Source organism: Staurois parvus, unplaced genomic scaffold (assembly GCF_062004578.1).
Source record: "Staurois parvus isolate SC_StPar_1 unplaced genomic scaffold, SC_StPar_1.0 ptg000441l, whole genome shotgun sequence".
Lineage (NCBI taxonomy): Eukaryota > Metazoa > Chordata > Amphibia > Anura > Ranidae > Staurois > Staurois parvus.
Genome location: NW_028318237.1, coordinates 1,779,791 through 1,800,311, shown reverse-complemented (window position 1 = coordinate 1,800,311; position 20,521 = coordinate 1,779,791). Strand labels below are relative to the sequence as shown.

The 20,521-nt window shown below is 47.2% G+C and overlaps 1 protein-coding gene and 1 long non-coding RNA gene across 3 annotated transcripts in view; both read right to left on the bottom strand.

Moving 5' to 3' along the window:
* Nucleotides 1-4,799, bottom strand: part of JAK1 (Janus kinase 1) — a 180,937-nt gene extending 176,138 nt beyond the window's left edge. The window contains exon 1 of the mRNA XM_089687961.1: nt 4,683-4,799. The gene's annotated coding sequence lies outside the window, so the exon portion shown is untranslated. The remainder of the gene's footprint in view (nt 1-4,682) is intronic.
* A 4,316-nt stretch (nt 4,800-9,115) lies between these two features.
* The window catches only part of LOC149454005 (uncharacterized), a 63,083-nt gene continuing 51,677 nt past the window's right edge, over nt 9,116-20,521 (bottom strand). For both annotated transcript variants that reach the window (XR_016314405.1, XR_016314404.1), the window contains one exon: nt 9,116-11,471. This is a non-coding gene — a long non-coding RNA (uncharacterized LOC149454005). The remainder of the gene's footprint in view (nt 11,472-20,521) is intronic.

Sequence of the window (20,521 nt, the reverse complement as noted above, 5' to 3'; positions counted from 1 at the left end):
TCCATTCCAAAGCACATAATACCTCGAGAAAAAGAAAACTGAAATAGTGTATTACCTTCAAAATGTATTATTTTGGTTTAAAGGTATATACAATTCATTTTGAAGGTAATACACTTTTTCAGTTCTCTTGGACTTTTGTTGATTTTTATTATTTTTTTTTTATTTTAGTTTATTTGGTTATATATTGTAATTTTATTTATCTATTTTATTTATATCTATTTAGAGGTTAGGGGTTGGTGGGATTCACAGAGAGAAAAGGTTTGCGTATTTACTGAAACCAATACATTGGAAGACAAAGCTAGTACCATAAACAATGCCACTCGTTACTATCCAGCCGATGTGCGTGCCGCGGGTTCAATTAGGCGGTAACACTGTTGAGTTATGCTGTCACACGGCCGCGTGTTTGAGGATGACGTACTTGAAAGGTCAGCTATTGTTGCCCTTGTTAGGTTTGTAAACTTACCAACAAACCTGATCAATAACGAATGTGTGCTTTTGTTTTGGATGGAGTAGGCAAGGCAAGGTTTAGCTTCCTGTCAAGTAATGAAAGTGCCAAGCAAATGACCCGAGAATCCAAAATCTTTTAAAAAGTGTTACTAAACCCACAACAGTACAATCAGTCTGTAGATGCAGTGAAGCATGCTTGTTATTCTCACTGTGGAACCCAAGGGGTTAATCCTCTGCATTGTATAAAAAGGCTGTTAGATCCGGTCTTCTCTGATCCTCCCCTTCTACTGTCCCCAATCCATCTGCTGTCAAAACAGAGACTTGGGGGCAAGCTGCACATGCTCAGTTTGGTGTGTATTGCTAGAGAGGGCTTTTTTTTTTCTTGGGGAGGGTGTATGTGGTCAGCACAGGGCCAATCAGCACTGTCCAGTGCTGATTGTCCAACTCCTACAAGCTTTAACCGGTGCTCTGCTGGTCACTGATAGAAGTCACAAGACTGCCATATACTGCTGATGAGAAAAAGGTATTTAGCGGTTTATATTTACTAAAATAATTGCATTTCCATGTTGTGTGTACTGTGGGAGACCAGATACAGTGCATGCTGGGTCCGGGGGAGACCGGGTACAGTGCATGCCGGGTCCGGGGGAGACCGGGTACAGTGCAGGCCGGGTCCGGGGGAGACCGGGTACAGTGCAGGCCGGGTCCGGGGGGAGACCGGGCACACTGCACGCCGCGTCCGGGGGAGACCGGGCACACTGCACGCCGCGTCCGGGGGAGACCGGGCACACTGCACGCCGCGTCCGGGGGGAGAGCGGGCACACTGCACGCCGGGTCCGGGGGGAGAGCGGGCACACTGCACGCCGGGTCCGGGGGGAGAGCGGGCACACTGCACGCCGGGTCCGGGGGGAGAGCGGGCACACTGCACGCCGGGTCCGGGGGAGAGCGGGCACACTGCACGCCGGGTCCGGGGGAGAGCGGGCACACTGCACGCCGGGTCCGGGGGAGAGCGGGCACACTGCACGCCGGGTCCGGGGGAGAGCGGGCACACTGCACGCCGGGTCCGGGGGAGAGCGGGCACACTGCACGCCGGGTCCGGGGAGAGCGGGCACAGTGCACGCCGGGTCCGGGGAGAGCGGGTACAGTGCACGCCGGGTCCGGGGTTTAGTAACACTTTAATGATAAAAATCAAGTTGCATGAGGAAAACACAAAACATCCAACACATTTCAGGAGTCAAATGCCCCCTTCCTCAGGTCTCTGGGTAAAAAGATGCATTCCCAACCTTCACCCCTGAACACAAAGGACTCTAGGCACTGATACCACTCGGGGTTGTGGTCAGCCGCAGCTATGCCTGTCCCTCACCTGCGTGTTAAAACACCAGGAGGGACGCGCTGCAGGTGGACGTTCCCATGTGCAAGGGGCCAAATAAGGCCACAATCAGCAGGGATGATCATGTGACGGTGTGGAAGTCTCAGAACACCTTGATCCGAAGTAGCAAAAAACCACCAGTGCATTATGTAGCAATCCTTTGTATCTTTCAAATCTATTTTTTGGCCCTGAAGGAGGGAGAGTTTGTTTGACCCAAAAAACATTTTTTTTTTTTTGGAAGGGGGGGGGGGGGGGGGGTCTGTGACTTTCACAGCATCAATCATCCCAGAATTCCCAGCCATTGTCAGGGCTCCCTCCTCTCCCCTGCAGCCGCCGCTCACTGACACAGGGGAGACAGAGCTGCAAGATCATGTGACCAGTGCGGGATGCTAATAGTTACGTATACAGATTATTATTTTTTTTTTTTTTTACATAGGTTAGACAGGAAGGGGGGGGGGGGCATTTTAAGCACAGTGTTACTCCGGATTTCCACTTTAAGAGCCCTGCCATCTTTTCTTTTTTGGCATTAGACCACCGAAACGTGTTGGCTGCGTCGTGTGAACCAATTTTTTATCATTGAAAGGTTTTAGACTTTTGGCTGTTTGGTGCTTTCACTGACTGTACACTTGGATATTCGATTACACCCCCCCAATGTGTGCCACCTCCCCCCCACTGTTTGGAGCTACCCAGTGATAATTTAATGAACACACCAAGGATTTCAGGTGAATGGGGCTGCTCTGAAGCTACGCATGGTGCGCACAGTTGCTTGGTGTTTAGGGGGTTAAACCAGGTAGTAAGAACAGAGAGTCTCCTCGGCACCTGTCTATTGCAGTCTGAAGAAGGATCTGAATGTGGATCTTGTTTCAAACAGCAAAGCAGGTGTAAAAATGGCCTTAAAGGGGTTGTAAAGGTTCAAGGTTTTTCACCTTCATGCATTCTATGCATCAAAGAATAAAACCTTCTTTGTGCGGCAGCTCCCCCCCCCCCAAATAGTTTCCTGAGCCCCATTGCAATCCAAGGGTGTGAAAGAGAGCCCGGGGTTCTCCGGGGACACTCCCTTCTCATTGGCTCCCACTGCTGTCAAATAACAGCTAGTGAGCCAATGAGGAGAGAGAGGGGGCAGGGCCAAGCTGTGGCACTGTGTGTGAATGGACACAGAGCAGCAGCTCAGGAGCAAGCCTGCTTAGGCGTCCCCATAGCAAGCCGCTTCTTTGGCAGGAGGGAGGGGCCTGGAGTTTCTGCTGGCCAGTGGACATCATACACCCCTATCGATTATCCCCGCTTCCTGGCATTGGCGCATAAGAACTCCCCCCCCCCCCCCCCAATTCATGCAGAAACAGTATGACAGAAGCATCTCCCTTCCCCCACAATCACAGAGCTCTCCCACAATCCCCCACTGCCCTGCGTGTAAGCTCAGTGTCAAAGCTTAGCGTGCACGACCGTCTCCATTCCCCCAGGCGACTGAGATTTTGGGGGGGCATCAAGAGACCAGGTCTCCGCCATGCATGGACAATGTGACAGGTTCCCTTTCAAGTACAGCTCCTAATAATTGTCACCAGGACAGGCGTAGGGGTAGGGACATGTGTACTGGTGACAAATGTCCATTCCTTCAGAGGGATTTCCTCTCATTCATTATGTCTTCAGGACAGGAAATGAGGGGAAATCTCCATAACGGGGACACAAGAGAGCAACAGAATTCCCAGATCCATACTCGACCCAAATCTAGACAACATGTTTTGTCTGGAGTTCCCCCTTAATTTGACAGCCTTCCCCTCCCCTACACAAACTTCTCCTGAGCCCCAACTTCCCCGACACCCGTCTCAGTTCTGTACCCCCCCCCCTCCCCAAACTATAGATTTGTCCTTTCTCTCCCATGTCCCTCCTTCACCTACACCCTTCTCTTCCCTATACCACCCCCCCTCTTCGGTGTACCCAATCCTCCCTACCATGTACCCCCTGTATTCCCCTCTGGCGTCCTCCCAACTCTCTCTACCTTGTCCCCCTCTCTGGTGTACCCCCCACCATCTGTCCTAGACCCCTTTGCTGGTGTAACCTCCTCCTGACTAATCTCAGAGGTAGTGAGCACCCCCCCCATCATCTACCTTGCCCTCTTCAAAATACCCTCTACTCTGTACCCCCATCCATGATGTATCCCCCTTTCCTTTCTCCCCATACCCACTCTCAGCTGTACCCCCTCCCCTATTATTCCTCACCCTCCTCCCTTCAATACACCCTTCTCTCTCCCCGTACTCCTTTGCTGGTGTACCCCAAATCGTTCCCCCTACCGTGTACCCACTTTGGTATACCTCACTACTCTGCACCCCCCTCTGCTGTGCTCCCCTAGTTTGTACCCTCTCACATGTACCTCCCTACCCTGTACCCCCCCTCCCCCAGTGTACTCCCCACCCCTTTGGTGTACCTCTCTACACCCCCTCTGGTGTACCCCTCTACACGCTCTACCCTGTAACCCACCCCTCTGGTATACCCCTCTAGCCCGCCACCCTGTACCCGCCTCTGGTGTACCCTTCTACCCTGTACCCCCCCTCTGGTGTACCCCTCTAGCCCCCCACCCTGTACCCCCTCTCGTGTACCCCTCTACCCCCCCTCTGGTGTACCCTCTACCCTGTAACCCCCTCCTCTAGTGTACCCCTCCACCCTGTACCCCACCCCTCTGGTATACCCCTCTAGCCCCCACCCTGTACCCCCCTCTCGTGTACCCCTCTACCCTGTACCCACCTCTGGTACCACCCCACTCTTCACACACACCCCTTCCTCTTCCCTGCCCCCTTTCTACCCTGTACCCCTCTTTCTGGTGCCCCCACCCTCCTCGATGTACCCCTTTACCGGTGTTCCCCCTCCGCTCTCTCACCTCCTCTCAGTCGGTCCCGGTTCTCTCTCTTCACTCTCCGTAACTTGTCCGCCTGGTGCGCGCTCCCGCCAGGTCCCGCCCCCTTCCGAGTCGCGCATTCCCGCGGCAGCCTTTTCCCGTTACTTGAGTGACAGACAGCTCCGCCCCCGCCCCTTCCACTGTGCGCATGCGCGTCTCTTCCGGCCGGTCGCTTCTTAAGGTGGACCGGAGAGTTGCGGCGCTGTATGATCGGTGCGATTCCCAGCACAACGTATGGAGATCGGCACAGCCCGGCCACAAGTGTCCCGCAATCGTCCCATCTATGGAGGGACAGGAGGCCGACATCCATCCACCATACTGGCCATATATAATCAATATCATCAATAATCATCCCCATCAGAACTATAACGGGACATCGGCGGCCCGCTTCCTCCATGATTCATTTTTGCGGTTTAAAGTTTTCAATTTTATCTTTTTTTTTTTTCTGCACAAATGATGAAATACACATTTTAGGCCTGAAGTTTACTTAAAAAACCCCCTAAATATGACACTTTTTCTGCAGAATAAAATGGCAGTTGTATTTTTATTGCAATAATTGCTCCACAGTGAATCAAATCCATATTTCCTGGAAAAAAAATATTATACGGGATTTATATAGTGCGAATAGTTTATAACCAGCGCTCATGAAACGTAACCACCTCCACGCGGGGCCATTTCTGACACTTTTTGTTCACAAATTCAGAAAATTGCTATATCGTCCTGTCAAGTAATGAAAGTGCCCAACAAATGACCCAAAAATCCAAAATCTGTGCGTTAAAAAGTGTACAATCCGTCTGTATATGTAGTAAAGCATGCTTGTTATACTCACTGTGGAACCTAAGGGGTCAATCCTCTGCATTATGTAAAAAGGCTGTTTGATCCTGACTTCTCTGATCCTCCCCTTCTTCCAGAGTCCCCCTCTTATATTCTGATCAGATATACTGTATGCTGTGGAGTCACTCTGCACATGCTCAGCTTGGTGTGCATTGCTAGAGCGGTTTTTGCTGGCCTCTTTGCTGAATGGGCCTTTGCTTTCCTGGATGGGCTGTCTCCTGCTGGACGGGCCGTCTCTGCTGGATGTGCTGTCTCTTTGCTGGTTGGGCTGTCTCTTGCTGGACGGGCCATCTCTTTGCTTGATGTGGCTGTCTCTTTGCTGGACGGGCCGTCTCTTTACTGGATGAGGCTGTCTCTTTGCTGCACGGGCTGTCTCTTTGCCGTGTGAGCTGTCTCTTTGCTGGGCAGGATGTCACTTTGCTGGATGAGCTCTTTGTGGATGGGCTGTCTCTTTGCTGGACAAGCTCTCTCTTTGCTGGGCAGGATGTCCCTTTGCTGGACAGCGATGTCTTTTTTTCTGAATTGGGCTGTCTCTTTGCTGGATGGGGATGTCTCTTTGTTGGACTGGGCTTTCTCTTTGGGCCATCTCTTTGAATATTTAGGGGGCACTGTGATTAGATCTCTAGGGGCACTGTAACATAAAGGGGACTGTGCTATAATCAATACAGTGCAGTCCCCTTTATATTACAGTGCAGAGGACCAACCCTGTGAATATTCTGCAACCAACTGCCCCTGCGAATATTCTGCACCCCCCCCCCCCCCCAGACATTGGCTGCTCAGTCTAAAATGCCTGGGCCTATTTTTTGTCGTCCCAGTCCAGTCCTTAACTCACATTCATACATACAATACTAGGACCAATTTAGACAGGAGACAATTCACTTCCCAGCATGTCTTTGGGGTGTGGGAGGAAACCAGAGTACCCAGAGGAAACCCACGCAGGCACAGCGAGAACATACAAACTCCAGGCAGGTGGTGCCGTGGTTGGGATTTCAACCAACGACCTAATACTGCCAGGTGGAAGTGCTAACCATGTAGCCACTGTGCTGCCCAACACCTTAGGTTCCACAGTGAGTATAACAAGCATGCTTTACTGCATCTACAGACTGATTGTACTGCTGGGGGTTTAGTAACACTTTAATATATATGTAGCTTTTAGGCTCCACTCACATCTGACTTTTTGGGATCTCCGGCAGAATACTGACGACTCTGCCAGCGATCTCAAATCGCACTTCAATCACAAAACACATGTTTTGGTGCCATTCATTTTCAACATCACCTAAACATGATGTTCCAACGTGACCATTGCGGCACAAAGCTTGTTGCCAAAAAGAGGTTGCTGCTCCTGTTTGGGTGACAAGCATCACACGTTGCGGTTTGCTGCGATTGCTGAGTGACCGCATTTCAGTGCCATTGAAAATGAATGCCACGTGAACATGTGTTTTGCGACTGCAGTGCGATTTGAGATAGCTGGCAGAAGCGCAGTACTTCTGCCCAGGGGCAGACTGACAACTCATGGGGCCCCCGGGCAATAGTGGATCATGGGGCCCCTGTGTCCTTGCCCAAACTCAAAAAAGCCTATGAAAAAGGTACCAGGGGCATCTCATGGGGCCCCCTACTGACCACGGGCCCTCGGGCAGTGCCCGAGTTTCCAAATGGTCAGTCCGCCCCTGCTTCTGCCTGAGATCCCAAAAAGCCAAATGTGAATGTAATCTAAGTCTTTTACAACTGTTGACATAACTATTATGGCTGATATCACATTTTTACACATGACTATGTAGTAGATATGATTGGATGGATGGATGGCCGCCTGATCGCTTTTACACATGGGAGATTCTTCTAATGTGCCCCCCCCCACCTGATGCTCCCCATCCCACAATGTGTCCCAGACTTCCCTCTCTCACCTTGATGCCCAGGACCCTCATAGTGGGTGTCAGGACAGTGAGGGGGGTGTAAGCATCCATTTGCTGATCTATGCAATGCAGAATGAATCTTGAAGCGCTCATCTCTGATCACTTCCAGGCAGGGGCGGACTGACAACTCATGGGGCCCCCTGGGCAATAGGGGATCATGGGGCCCCTGTGTCCTTGCCCAAACTCAAAAAAGCCTATGAAAAAGGTACCAGGGGCATCTCATGGGGCCCCCTACTGACCCCGGGCCCCCGGGCAGTGCCAGAGTTTCCAAATGGTCAGTCCGCCCCTGCTTCCAGGTTCACCACAACCTCAGCTGCTCTGGCTGGGCTTTGAAGTTGATCTAGGATGGTCAGTGATCAGTTGGCTTCAATGGTATCCATAGGTGGCATTGAGGGTCTAATAGACTTTGGATAGCTCCTTAAAGAGAACCTGTCACCTCCAATATGCAATTATATGGGGGGTTTATCATCAATAAATTAAAGTTACAATAAGGAAAGAATTTTTTTCCCCTATAGTTCTACTTTAAACATTTTTGAAAGTTTCGGTTTGACACATGAAACCTTTCCCAGCCTGCCCCAGTCCTACCCTGTTGCCGCTCCTGATATCAAATCCTAATGATCAAAATGACAGCCGGAAAACACGCTCTGTATCGTTGCCACAGCTTCTTTAAGGGCTCATTTAGACATGCAGTTTAGGGGCGTTAAAAACACATAACTGGACCTCATTTTTACCCCCCCAGGCAAAGGTGTGCACATGCCACAGTCACAGTCATCATGTCGTTCTTAGTGTTTGCTCCTGTTGCATTTGACGCTCAGTAAGGCCACTGAGCACAACCCACTCAAACGAATGGGGATGTGCCGCAACCACCCGGCAATTGCATGCAATGCATGCAGATGTCGCATGTTGGCGTGCCATTTACAGGGTTAAAACAGGGTGAGGAGGAGTCACATCAATTCCTCACTGCTCATTTTTAGAGGTGTGACAATGTAGACAAAACAAAGCAGCTGTATTTCAGAAGTCTCATTCAGAATTACAATGTAACAACAGTATTGTTACATTATAGTTATTCCTTTTCACTTCCCTGCAGATAGAATGGGTGATCTGAATATGACATCAGTTAAAGAAACCTTGATAGTAGAATTGTTTTTTGTTTTTTTTTTAAATAAAATTTGTTCCTATTTGACCTCTCATTAACCCGTATTTATCCATAATCAGCCCTAAATAACTGCTTCATCCGCTTCTCTCCTTTGCTGGTATTTTTCTACTGATTTTTTTTTATTCTATTTTTTTAACCATTAATAAACTTTAACAAATTAATTGAAATAAAATCAAATACATTAGTAAACTTTTTTTTAGTTTTCATTCAATTTTATTTTTTTGTGCCGCATTAAAAAAATGTGCGGTACTGAAAAGAAAGCCTTAAACAACGCCATCTTTTATACCAGAATTACAACATTAGAAAACAAATTACAGAATAAAATTAATGCTTTTCATTTACTAGTTGTTTTAAACAATCCCCCTATTTTTTAGTTTTGTTTGTTTTAGATTGCATAGAAAACAAAAATAAATTTAAAAAATATTCTTTTAACCATTAATATTTAAACTTTTTTTCTTTCCATTTCTTGTTTCCTTTTTTTTTTTAGCATCATATTAAAAAAAAATGTGTGATAATGAAAATGAAAAATAATCCTTTATTTCACTTATAAAGAACTTCCCCGTGTTTTGTATCAGAATTGTAACTTTTATAGCATTACAAACAGAACAATAAATAGATTAAATGTATTTTTTTTATCTACAATGACCACACTTGTTTTAACACGGGTTTGAGCAAAAAAACGATTTTTCTTTAAACTCTTGTTATGTCTTTTTTTGTCTATGGATTGCTTATAAAGTAAAATACATACAATAAAATACAGTCTCACCAAAAGAATGCTTAGTTTTCCTCAATTAATTAAAAATAGATGTAATGTATGTATAAGGTTATTAAATGGTATTTTTTTAATGTTTACTTTTATTTTAGAGTTTTGTATTTAAAAACCAGAATAAAAACCCATTGGATTCAGGTGCATGAAGGTAAACCTTTACAACCACTTAAAGCGGAGTTCCACTCGCACTGTAAAAAAATAAAAGTCAGCTGCTACAAAAATTGTAGCTGCTGACTTTTAAAAAACAGCCACTCACCTGTCCCACGATCCCGTGGGGTGCTCCCCGCAGCCGGTTTCACCGGCCGTTCTGTGTTCCAGGCACCGGCATCTTCAGTGGGGGCACCCGGCTGTGACAGCTTGCCGCTTCACAGCCAAGTGCCAACTGTGCATGCGCTTCCTGAATGGCCCCGTAGTCTTCTGGGACTGGTCGCGTGTCCCAGAAGGCTATGGGGAGGGAGGGTAGGAGGACAACTTCCGCTTCCAATCACCTAGGCGATCGCAGCATTAGTGGGAGCGGGTAACTGTCAATTTCGGGTGCCCCCTCCACTCAACAAAGGTGCCAACCCTTAATGGGGACCGGGTGACCAGTCTTTAAAGTGGAACTTCCCCTTTTGGGTGGAACTCTGCTTTAAGTTTTACCAATGTAGCACCCTCCTAGTTAGCTAGGGGGAGCTAGTTAATTTTTTTTCAGTTTGAAGGGCTGAGTAGCTGCCTCGGGAAATAGTTAGTAGTGTCAAACCTGGCTGGGAGGCTCTGCAGTCCATTTCCCTGATACCTTCCCTGATCTAGAGACTTGGAGAAATCTCTAGAACTCAGTGGGTGGGGGTGAGGAGGAGCTGGCCTAGCTGATCCCCAGGCAGGAAGCTTGGCATGGGGCAAGGGCAGCCCTTAAGTGTGACTGACCCTGCTTAGCAGCAGGAGAGTTCAGGTGGAAGATGTGAGGAAGGCTGAGATGCAGGAGCCTGGGAGGGGGCCCAGTGGGAAGGGGGCCTACCTCCAGGCAGATTTTCTGGAAAGGAGGATCACTCAACTTCGGGAGTCCCCTGAGAGAGGACCACCTGTGCAGCAGGGAAGAAGCCAGACCAGCAGAAGGCCTGAAGGCAGTCACCAATCAAGCACACAGCAATCCTGCACCCCCTGGGCCAGTTAAGGGGAAAGGGCATTCTGGTGGAAAACTTGACTAGCTCCTTACCTGGGACTGTTTCATTTTAAGTGGCAGCACTGGATCCCCCTGCCCAGGAATTTCCTCCAGATTGCTGGATGGGAAGAGGATTCTGGGGACTGAGGTGGCACACTAAGAGAGGCTGGAGAGCTCTCCAAGAAATAACTTTTTTCTGTGGAAAGACTTGTACATTGTTGCCAGGAAGTTGTCCTCAATTTACAGTTCCCTTGGGTATCCCATACACCCCTCAACCCCATCCAAGTTCAACATCCCTAAAATAACTAAAACAAAATACACCTCAAGGGCTGTTTACTGTCTCTGGTATGCAAGTCTGTGGAAAATGCATGTTGCCTGGCTGTGCAGGACTATAGGGGGACCCAAATCTTCAGCAGCTCCTCAAGGGGCAGTGCTACACAATTTTTGTTGCCCGTCTCTGGACTTGTTCTATCTTATCAATATCTTTTTTGTAAGTGAGGTCTCCAAAACTGAACACAGGATTCTAAATGAGGTCTAGTCACAGCCCATGGGAGGGACAAGTCTTGCAAGTGAAAGTGAAACTGCAGCAGAGAAAGATCAGGTCCATTTCCCCTGCCAGACACAACCGTGCAGCCTGTCAGACGTGTGCAAATCTCAGGTCGCCAAATACAGTGGTGGGAGCCCTTTGTCTGATGAACAAGTGTTCTGCGCGGTGTTTTGTTTTTTTTTAATGGGCATGGGGCCGGGACAGTGTCTCTTTAAACCTGGGGACTGTGATATCATGAAAACGAACATTACTCTGTCTCTCTCGTAGTAAACATATTTTTCCTCTCAAGGCCGAATTGTGAGTACTCTGCGTTCTGTACAAACCGCGGCAGGAAGGATGTTGCTATGGTGCAGACAGAAGTGAGCGGCGCTTAGAGAACAAATTCAGCTTCTGTATCCCCACTGAACTCAGGTTTGTCTGAAAAAAAAAAAAAGAGAGACTTAACCCTTCCTACTCCAAGCTGCAATGAGCAGAGACAGAAGGAGACTGCGACCGTGCTGCAGGAGGGCAGAGGTACTGCCAATGTACTATCATGGCATCAGGGACTAGGAGAGACCATTTATTCATTTTCCAAAAATGATGACAAAAAAAATGATGTCAAAAAAACTCTCCATGCCTCTTACTAGACACCTCAGACTGTCTACTTTCCAAAACGGGGCTATTTGGGGGGCAGGGGTGGACTGACAACTCATGGGGCCCCTGGGCAATAGGAGAACATGGGGATCCTGTGTCCTCGCCCACACTCAAACCATACCCAAAAAAGCATATGAAAGGTACCAGGGGCATCTCATGGGCCCCCTACTGACTCCAGGCCCTTGGGCAGTGCCCAAGTTTCCAAATGGTCAGTCTGCCCCTGTTGGGGGGTATTTGTAAGGTCCTGGCATTTTCGGGCCTCAAGAAATGAGATCGGCCGTCAGTACAGCAGGACCAAAAGATTTTCAGATATATACCATAGTTTGTGGACTCCAAAACTTTCCTACAGACTAAGACTAGGTTCACACCTATGCAGGTTGAGTTTGAGTCGTTTCTGCTTTGCGTTTGGGGTTTTTGCACTTTTTTTTTTCATCTTGTTGCTAGACAGATTTAAATGCAAAACGCCATAAAAAACACAGCAAAAATGCAATACATACTTTTCTGCAGCATTTCCACTGGAGTCTATAAAAACAAAAAAAGTCCCTGACCCTTTAAAAAAAAAACGCGCCGGATGAAAACGCACAGGTGTTAATGTGTCCCATAGGAAATCATGTTACATGTACTGTACTGCGTTTCTGCAAAATGCTGCGGAAAATGCTTAGGTGTGAACCTAGCAGGGGCGGACTGACAACTCATGGGGCCCCCGGGCAATAGGGGATCATGGGGCCCCTGTGTCCTCGCCCAAACTCAAAAAAGCCTATGAAAAAGGTACCAGGGGCATCTCATGGGGCCCCCTACTGACCCAGGGCCCTCGGGCAGTGCCCGAGTTTCCAAATGTTCAGTCCGCCCCTGGAACCTAGGGTAAATAATATACAATAATTTGGGTTATTTTCACCAAATAAATGTAGCAGGATACATTTTGGCCTAAAATGTATAAAGAACAATTATTTATTTGCAATATATATATATATATTTATTATAAAAAGCACAGGTGTTAACGTGTCCCATAGGAAATCATGTTACATGGACTGTACTGCGTTTATTCAAAATGCTGCGGAAAACGCTTAGGTGTGAACCTGAGGTAAATAATATACAATAATTTGGGTTATTTTCACCAAATAAATGTAGCAAAATACATTTTGGCCTAAAATATATAAAGAACAATTATTTATTTGCAAAATATATATATATATATATATTTATTATAAAAAGCACAAGTGTTAACGTGTCCCATAGGAAATCATATTACATGGACTGTACTGCGTTTCTTCAAAATGCTGCAGAAATCATGTTTCAGGCTGGAGAAACCCCCAGAACTATTGCATTTGAAGAGGAGTTTTTCAGCTGTAAAAATGCTCTAACACTGCAAAACGCAGCTATAGGGCGTTTTTGAACCTAAAGCTTTTGTGGGAGTATAGTTTTACTAAAAAACCCAAAAAGCTGAAAAATGCTAATGCAAAAACACGACAAAACGCACGTTTTTAACACGGTCAAATGTTAAAAACAAAAATCTTTTACACTTTTTTTTCTCTTTTTTTATATTTTGCTTGTTGCTAGGCAGATTTAAAACGCAAAGTGCATCAAAAACACGGCAAAAAAGCAATACATGCTTTTCTGCAGCATTTCCACTGGAGTCTATAGAAACAAAAACGCAATTTTTTTGTATTAAAAAAAAGTCCCTGACCCATTAAAAAAAAAACGCACCAGATGAAAACGCACAGGTGTTAACCACTTGCCTACCAGGCACTTATACCCCCTTATTTACCAGGCCAATTTTCAGCTTTCAGCGCTGCCGCACTTTGATTGACAATTGCGCGGTCATGCAACATTGTACCCATATGAAATTTTGATCATTTTTTTCTCACAAATAGAGCTTTCTTTTGGTGGTATTTAATCGCCACTGGGCGCTTTACTTTTTGCACTATAAATAAAAAATTGCCAAAAATTTGAAAAAAAAAAAAAGTTTCTTTGTTTCTATTATAAAATTTTTCAAACAGGTAATTTTTCTCCTTCACTGATGTGCGTTGATGAGGCAGCACTGATGGACACTGATAGGCGGCACTGATGGGCACTGATAGGCAGCACTAAAGGGCACTGATAGGCAGTACTAATGAGGTGGCACGGATAGGCGGCACTGATAGACAGCACTAATGAGGTGTCACGGATAGGCGGCACTAATATGCAGCACTGATAGGCGGCACTGATAGGTGACACTGATGATGGGTACTGATAGACGGCACTGACTGGCATCACTGCTGGGCACTGACTGGCGGCACTGACTGGCACAACCGCTGGGCACTGACTGGTGGCACTGACTGGCAGCACTGCTGGGCTGCACTGGTGGGTGGCACTGGTGGGTGGGCACAGGTGGGTGGCACTGGTGGGCACAGGTGGGTGGGCACAGGTGGGTGGCACTGCTGGGCACAGGTAGGTGGCACTTCTGGGCACAGGTGTGTGACATTGCAGAGTGGCACAGGTGGGTGCACTGCTGGGCACAGGTGGGTGCACTGCTGGGCACAGGTGGGTGATCTGCTAGGCACAGGTGGGCGGAGCTAGTGGGCGCACTGCTGGGCACAGGTGGGCGGAACTTGCGGGTGGCACTGCTGGGCACCGATCATCAGGGCACTGATCATCAGTGCCCTGATGATCGGTGCCGATCCCCGCTCTGACAACTGCCGGTTCTCGGCAGTACTTTCCTCACGATCTGACAGCGTGAGGAAAGTGCAGCCGAGAACCGGCACTTGCATTTCCCTCTGATCAGCGTGTCATTGGACACCGCTGATCAGGTGGTAAAAGGCCGCTGTGATTGGCCTTTTACCACATCACGTGATCAGCTGTGTCCGTAGGACACAGCGATCACGGAGATCGCCGGGTGCGCGCCCCCTGGGGCGCGCAGGAGAACGCGTTCTGGGGGGACGTCATATGACGTCCACTCAGAACTGGCCGGCCGCAGTGCAGCCGTCATTCGGCTATCTGCGGTCGGCAACAAGTTAACGTGTCCCATAGGAAATCATGTTACATGGACTGTACTGCGTTTCTGCAAAACACTGCGGAAAACGCTTAGGTGTGAACCTGAGGTAAATAGTATACAATAATTTGGGTTATTTTCACCAAATAAATGTAGCAGGATACATTTTGGCCTAAAATGTATAAAGAACAATTATTTATTTGTAATATATATATATATATATATATATATTTATTATAAAACGCACAGGTGTTAACGTGTCCCATAAGAAATCATGCTAAATGGACTGTACTGCGTTTCTTCAAAATGCTGCAGAAATCATGTTTCAGGCTGGAGAAACCCCCAGAACTATTGCATTTGAAGAGGAGTTTTTCAGCTGTAAAAATGCTCTAACGCTGCAAAACGCAGCTATAGGGCGTTTTTGAACCTAAAGCTTTTGTGGGAGTATAGTTTTACTAAAAAACCCAAAAAGCTGAAAAATGCTAATGCAAAAACACGACAAAATGCAGGTTTTTAACGCGGCATTCTACAGCTAATGCTACTGGCGTTTTTACACCGTCCATTGTGCGCGAGGCCTTAAAGTAGAGCTGTGGGCAAAAAACAAATTGACAGAAATGATTCAGAACATTCGTTTGATTTTCTAATCGCTAGTGGGGTCGAATCGATGTTTGTTTTCAACCAAAACAACAAGAAAATTCGAAGGAGCAGGATAGAAAGTTTCTCTTGAATGAACCAATTTCTAACAGTGAATGTGGTTTTTGTTCAGGAAAGTCCATACACTCCAACGTCAAATGTTAAAAACAAACATTTTTCAAAGTCATTTTAATGGATTTCATGTCATCGAATGTACTGATGAGAATTTTCTTACAAAGGTTGTTTGAAAATCTATTAGTGTATGGCCAGGTTAAAGAAGAAATTTAAGTATGGGATCCTTCTAGAACAGGGGTCTCCACATTTTCGAAGCAAAGGGCCAGTTTACCATCCTTCAGACTTTAGGGGGGCCGGACTGTGGCCAGTGGAAGTAGAAATTGTCCTGGTATCAGTGGGAGTAAAAAATGCTTCTCTGGTATAGGAGGAAGAAAAGCAACCTGTTATTGGTGTCAGTGGGAGGAATAGTGCCCCATCACTGGTGTCAATGGGAGGAATAGTGCCCCATCATTGGTGTCAGTGGGAGGAATAGTGCCCCATCATTGGTGTCAGTGGGAGGAATAGTGACTCATCATTGGTGTCATTGGGAAGAACAGTGCCCCATCACTGGTGTCAATGGGAGGAATAGTGCCCCATCATTGGTGTCAGTGGGAGAAAAAGTGCCCCATCATTGGTGTCAGTGGGAGGAATAGTGCCTCATCATTGGTGTCAGGGGGAGGAATAGTGCCCCATCATTGGTGTCAGTGGAAGAATTAGTGTCCCATCATTGGAGTCAGTGGGAGAAAAAGTGCCCCATCACTGGTGTCATTGGGAGGAATAGTGTCCTATGCTTTGTAATAATGGGAGGAATAGTGTCCTATGCTTTGTAATAGTGGGAGGAATCATTGGTGCCAACAGGTGAAATAGTACCTCGTTGTTGATTTCAGTAGCAAAAATTATGCCCCATTGTTGGTGTCAGTAGGATGTATAGTGCCCCATCACTGGTGTCAATGGGAGGAATAGTGCCCCATCATTGGTGTCAGTGGGAGAAAAAGTGCCCCATCATTGGTGTCAGTGGGAGGAATAGTGTCCTATGTTTGGTAATAGTGGAAGCAACAGTGCCTCGTCATTGGTGTCAGTGGGAGGAATAGTGCCTCATCATTGGTGTCATTGGGAAGAACAGTGCCCCATCATTTGTGTCAGTGGGAGAAAAATTGCCCCATCATTGGTATCAGTGGGAGGAATAGTGCCCCATCACTGGTGTCATTGGGAGGAATAGTGTCCTATGCTTTGTAATAGTGGGAGGAATAGTGCCCCATCATTGGTGTCAATAGGTGAAATAGTGCCTCGTTGTTGATTTCAGTAGCAGAAATTATGCCAGGTCCCGTAGAAAATTGTGGTGCCATTCTTTTTTGCAATTTAGGATCATGGGCAGAACTGCTGCAATTCCACCTGCGATCAGGGACGTATTTACCGCAAGGCAAACAAGGCGTTTGCCATGGGTGGTGCAATAACTAGAGGGATGCATACAGTCCCGCGCCCGCTATCCACTGTCACTCCATCCCTAACTTTTGTCTGTCTGTCTGATACTGCGCACCCGCTCCTACCACCGCTCTCCATAGTAGCATGAGGCTCTTAGCGGGCCCAAAGCACAGTGAGGGGTGCCCTGTGATTGGCCGACTGGAGGCATGTGTGGTGGCGGGGCTGGCTTGTGGGTGATTGCGGTCTGCACAGGCACAGCCGCTTCCTCCCGCCTTGCTGTCAGCAGGTGAGTGTTGCCAGCCTGGGCCAATGGACATGGACCGGGAGGGGGGCGGTCAGTGGTGTGGTGGCGCAGCTGCCAGCCGATATAGGCGCCTCCGCGTGATCCAGCAAAATCTGAATCTTGAGAGCCAGTAGTGGCGGCAGAAACTGCGAATGCAGACAGAACACACCGAACTGCTGCAGCCGAAGAGGTCAATTAACCCCTTACAGGCTGAACGCTCGGCAGGAACACAGGCAGCATCATCACTCCCTGCCCTCTCTCTCTTTTCCCCTTCCTGCCCCCTCTCGCTCTCTACTTGCCCCCTCTCTCTCCCTGCCCCTTCTCTCTCTACTTCTCTCTATCCCTCTCTCTCTCTTTTTCTCTCCCTGCCCCCTCTCTCTCCCTCTCTCTTTTTCTCTCCCTGCCTCCTCTCTCTCCTACTCTCTCTCTCTCCTTGCCCCCTCTCCCTGCACCCTCCCTCTCTCTCTCTCCTACACTCTCTCTCCCTCTCTACCCACCCCTCTCCCCCTATCTGCCCCTCTCCCTGTCTCTCTCTCCCTGCCCCCTCTCTCCTGCACTCTCTCTCCCTCTCTTTCTCTACCCACCCCTCTCCCTCTACCTGCCCCCCTCTCCCTGCCTCTTTCTTTTTGCCCCCCCCCCCCCGCCTCCCTCTCTCAGTTCCCAATTTTTGTGTTGCCTAGGGCAGCACAAAACCTAAACACACCGCAGTGCATTAATGCAACGTACAAGAACACTGTGAATCCAGCCTTAGGGCCGGTTCAGATTATAGAAATGCAGTCCAAATGTGTTCTGGATGCGTTTCCGCATGCACATTTTTTCAGCCTTTTTGCCGCATCGCTTTGCTATTTCTATGCGTTTCTGGCGTGTTCCAGTCCGTTTTTTATGCTTTCCGATTAATTTACCCCCCCTCTCTTTCAATTTTAAAAGGGACATGTACTGTATGTTGCAGTGCATTTTTTATGCGTTCTGGTGCATTTTTATGCATTTTACCGCATTCTACTACAGTTCTGTACAGGAAAAATGCATCCTGTTCTTTTTTTTTCTGCAACCGAAACGCACTGGAACTGCAAGCACTGATGTGAACTATGACATTAACAACCATATCACCTACTTTCTGTGCATTGTGGATGTAGAAAAAAAAAGCAACTGAAACGCATGGAGTGTGAACTGGCCCTAAGGCTAGGAACAGATGTGCGGCAAAATTACCATGCCTCTAAAGAGCAATCTAAGTTTGGATCACTTTTCAGAAGCATTTACCAGGTGGTGGGGAGACAATATGTCGCCTATTCACCGCAAATCTTACCCCTTAAATGCCACACCACTGTAGTTGCAGTGTGGACCCATTTGCTAAAATTGGTTATGTTCAAAGGCGGTACTGTTCACAGAAATTTATGGGGGGGGGGGACAATTTTTTTGCGGCTCCAAAGCAAAGCTTGTGAACACCTCTGCTCGGCACCATTGCAGCTTAAGGGGATGGGGGGCTGTAAAAACGCTGCTCAACGACATGTTTCTACCATCCCCCATCCACAAGTCTAAACTGACCATACAGTCAGAATTTACAGCCCCATTATTTCCGTGTATAACATGTCCAGCCATAACAGAGATGCCTAATTAATTACACAGGGGGAATTCGATGGGGGATTTCCTGATGACAGGCATGGCGGCCCCGTCCCCTGTGGGCTCTCATACAGACGCTGGTAAGTCATAAGTTTCAGGAAATCGTGCTGTCTGCGTAGAACGCACAGGAAGAAAACCCCGCCCCCAAAACAAAAAGATTTAAGGAGGATCCGTCTTCCAATGATACAGGTTTGCAAAAATCTGCAGCAAATCTATGTTCCCGGGAACACGGTAACTTTCTATGGTATCAGGTAGGCAGCAGGGGTGGACTGACCATTTGGAAACTCGGGCACTGCCCGAGGGCCCGGGGTCAGAAGGGGCCCCATGAGATGCCCCTTGTACCTTTTTTCATAGGCTTTTTTGAGTTTGGGTAAGGACACAGGGGCCCCATGATCCCCTATTGCCCGGGGGGCCCCATGAGTTGTCAGTCCGCCCCTGGTAGGCAGGTAGAATTTAGTAGCCACTAGATTCAGGTTACGCTTTTAAGGACTGTGGCGGCCACTAGACGTGCGGTTCGCATCATTCCGAATCAGAATTCGGATGAAATTTTCATTATTCAGAGATTCAGATGTATCCAAATTACAATAGTAAAGAATTTAAACGAATCTGAAATATTGAAACAAAATTTTATCCAAAATAATGAATTATCTGAATTTGAAACTAAATCGAATCAAATTCAAAATGTAAACATATTGCATACTGTTGCTGATTTCCTTCAAAGACTGGGGGGGGGGGGATTTACTAAAACTGGAGTGCTCAGAATTTGGTGCAGCGGTGCATGGTAGCCAATCAGCTTCAAACGTCAGCGTAAAATTTCCATTAAACTTTGGCAATATAACTTAGAAGCTGATTGGTTTCTATGCAGAGCTGCACCAGATTTTGCACAAAATAAAATGATATAAAATATAGTGTCACGCTCCTGTGATTATTATTTACAGTGGGGATCGAAAGTTTGGGCACCCCAGCTAAAAATTTGTATTAATGTGCATAAAGAAGCCAAGGAAAGATGGAAAAATCTCCAAAAGGCATCAAATTACAGATTAGACATTCTTATAATATGTCAGCAAAAGTTAGATTTTATTTCCATCATTTACACTTTCAAAATAACAGAAAACAAAAAAATGGCGTCTGCAAAAGTTTGGGCACCCTGCAGAGTTAATATCTTGTACTGCCCCCTTTGGCAAGTATCACAGCTTGTAAACGCTTTTTGTAGCCAGCCAAGAGTCTTTCAATTCTTGTTTGAGGTATCTTTGCCCATTCTTCCTTACAAAAGTCTTCCAGTTCTTTGAGATCTCTGGGCTGTCTGTCACGCACTGCTCTTTTAAGGTCTATCCATAGATTTTCAATGATGTTGAGGTCAGGAGATTGTGAAGGCCATGGCAAAACCTTCAGTTTACGCCTCTTGATGTAATCCCCCGTGGATTTCGAGGTGTGTTTAGGATCATTATCCATTTGTAGAAGCCATCCTCTCTTTAACTTCAGCTTTTTCACAGATGGCATCAAGTTACCATCCAAATTTGCTGAAATTTTATTGAAGCCATTTTTCTTTCTACTCGTGAGATGTTCCCTGTGCCACTGGCTGCAACACAACCCCAAAGCATGATTGATCCAACCCCATGCTTAACAGTTGGACAGAGGTTCTTTTCATTAAATTCTGTGCCCCTTCTTCTCCAAACGTACCTTTGCTCATTCCGGCCAAAAAGTTCAATTTTAACCTCATCGGTCCACAGAACCTGTTTCCAAAATGCATCAGGCTTGTCTATATGTTCATTTGCAAAGTTCAAACGATGATTTTTGTGGTGAGGACATAGAAGAGGTTTTCTTCTGATGACTCTTCCATGAAGACCATATTTGTAC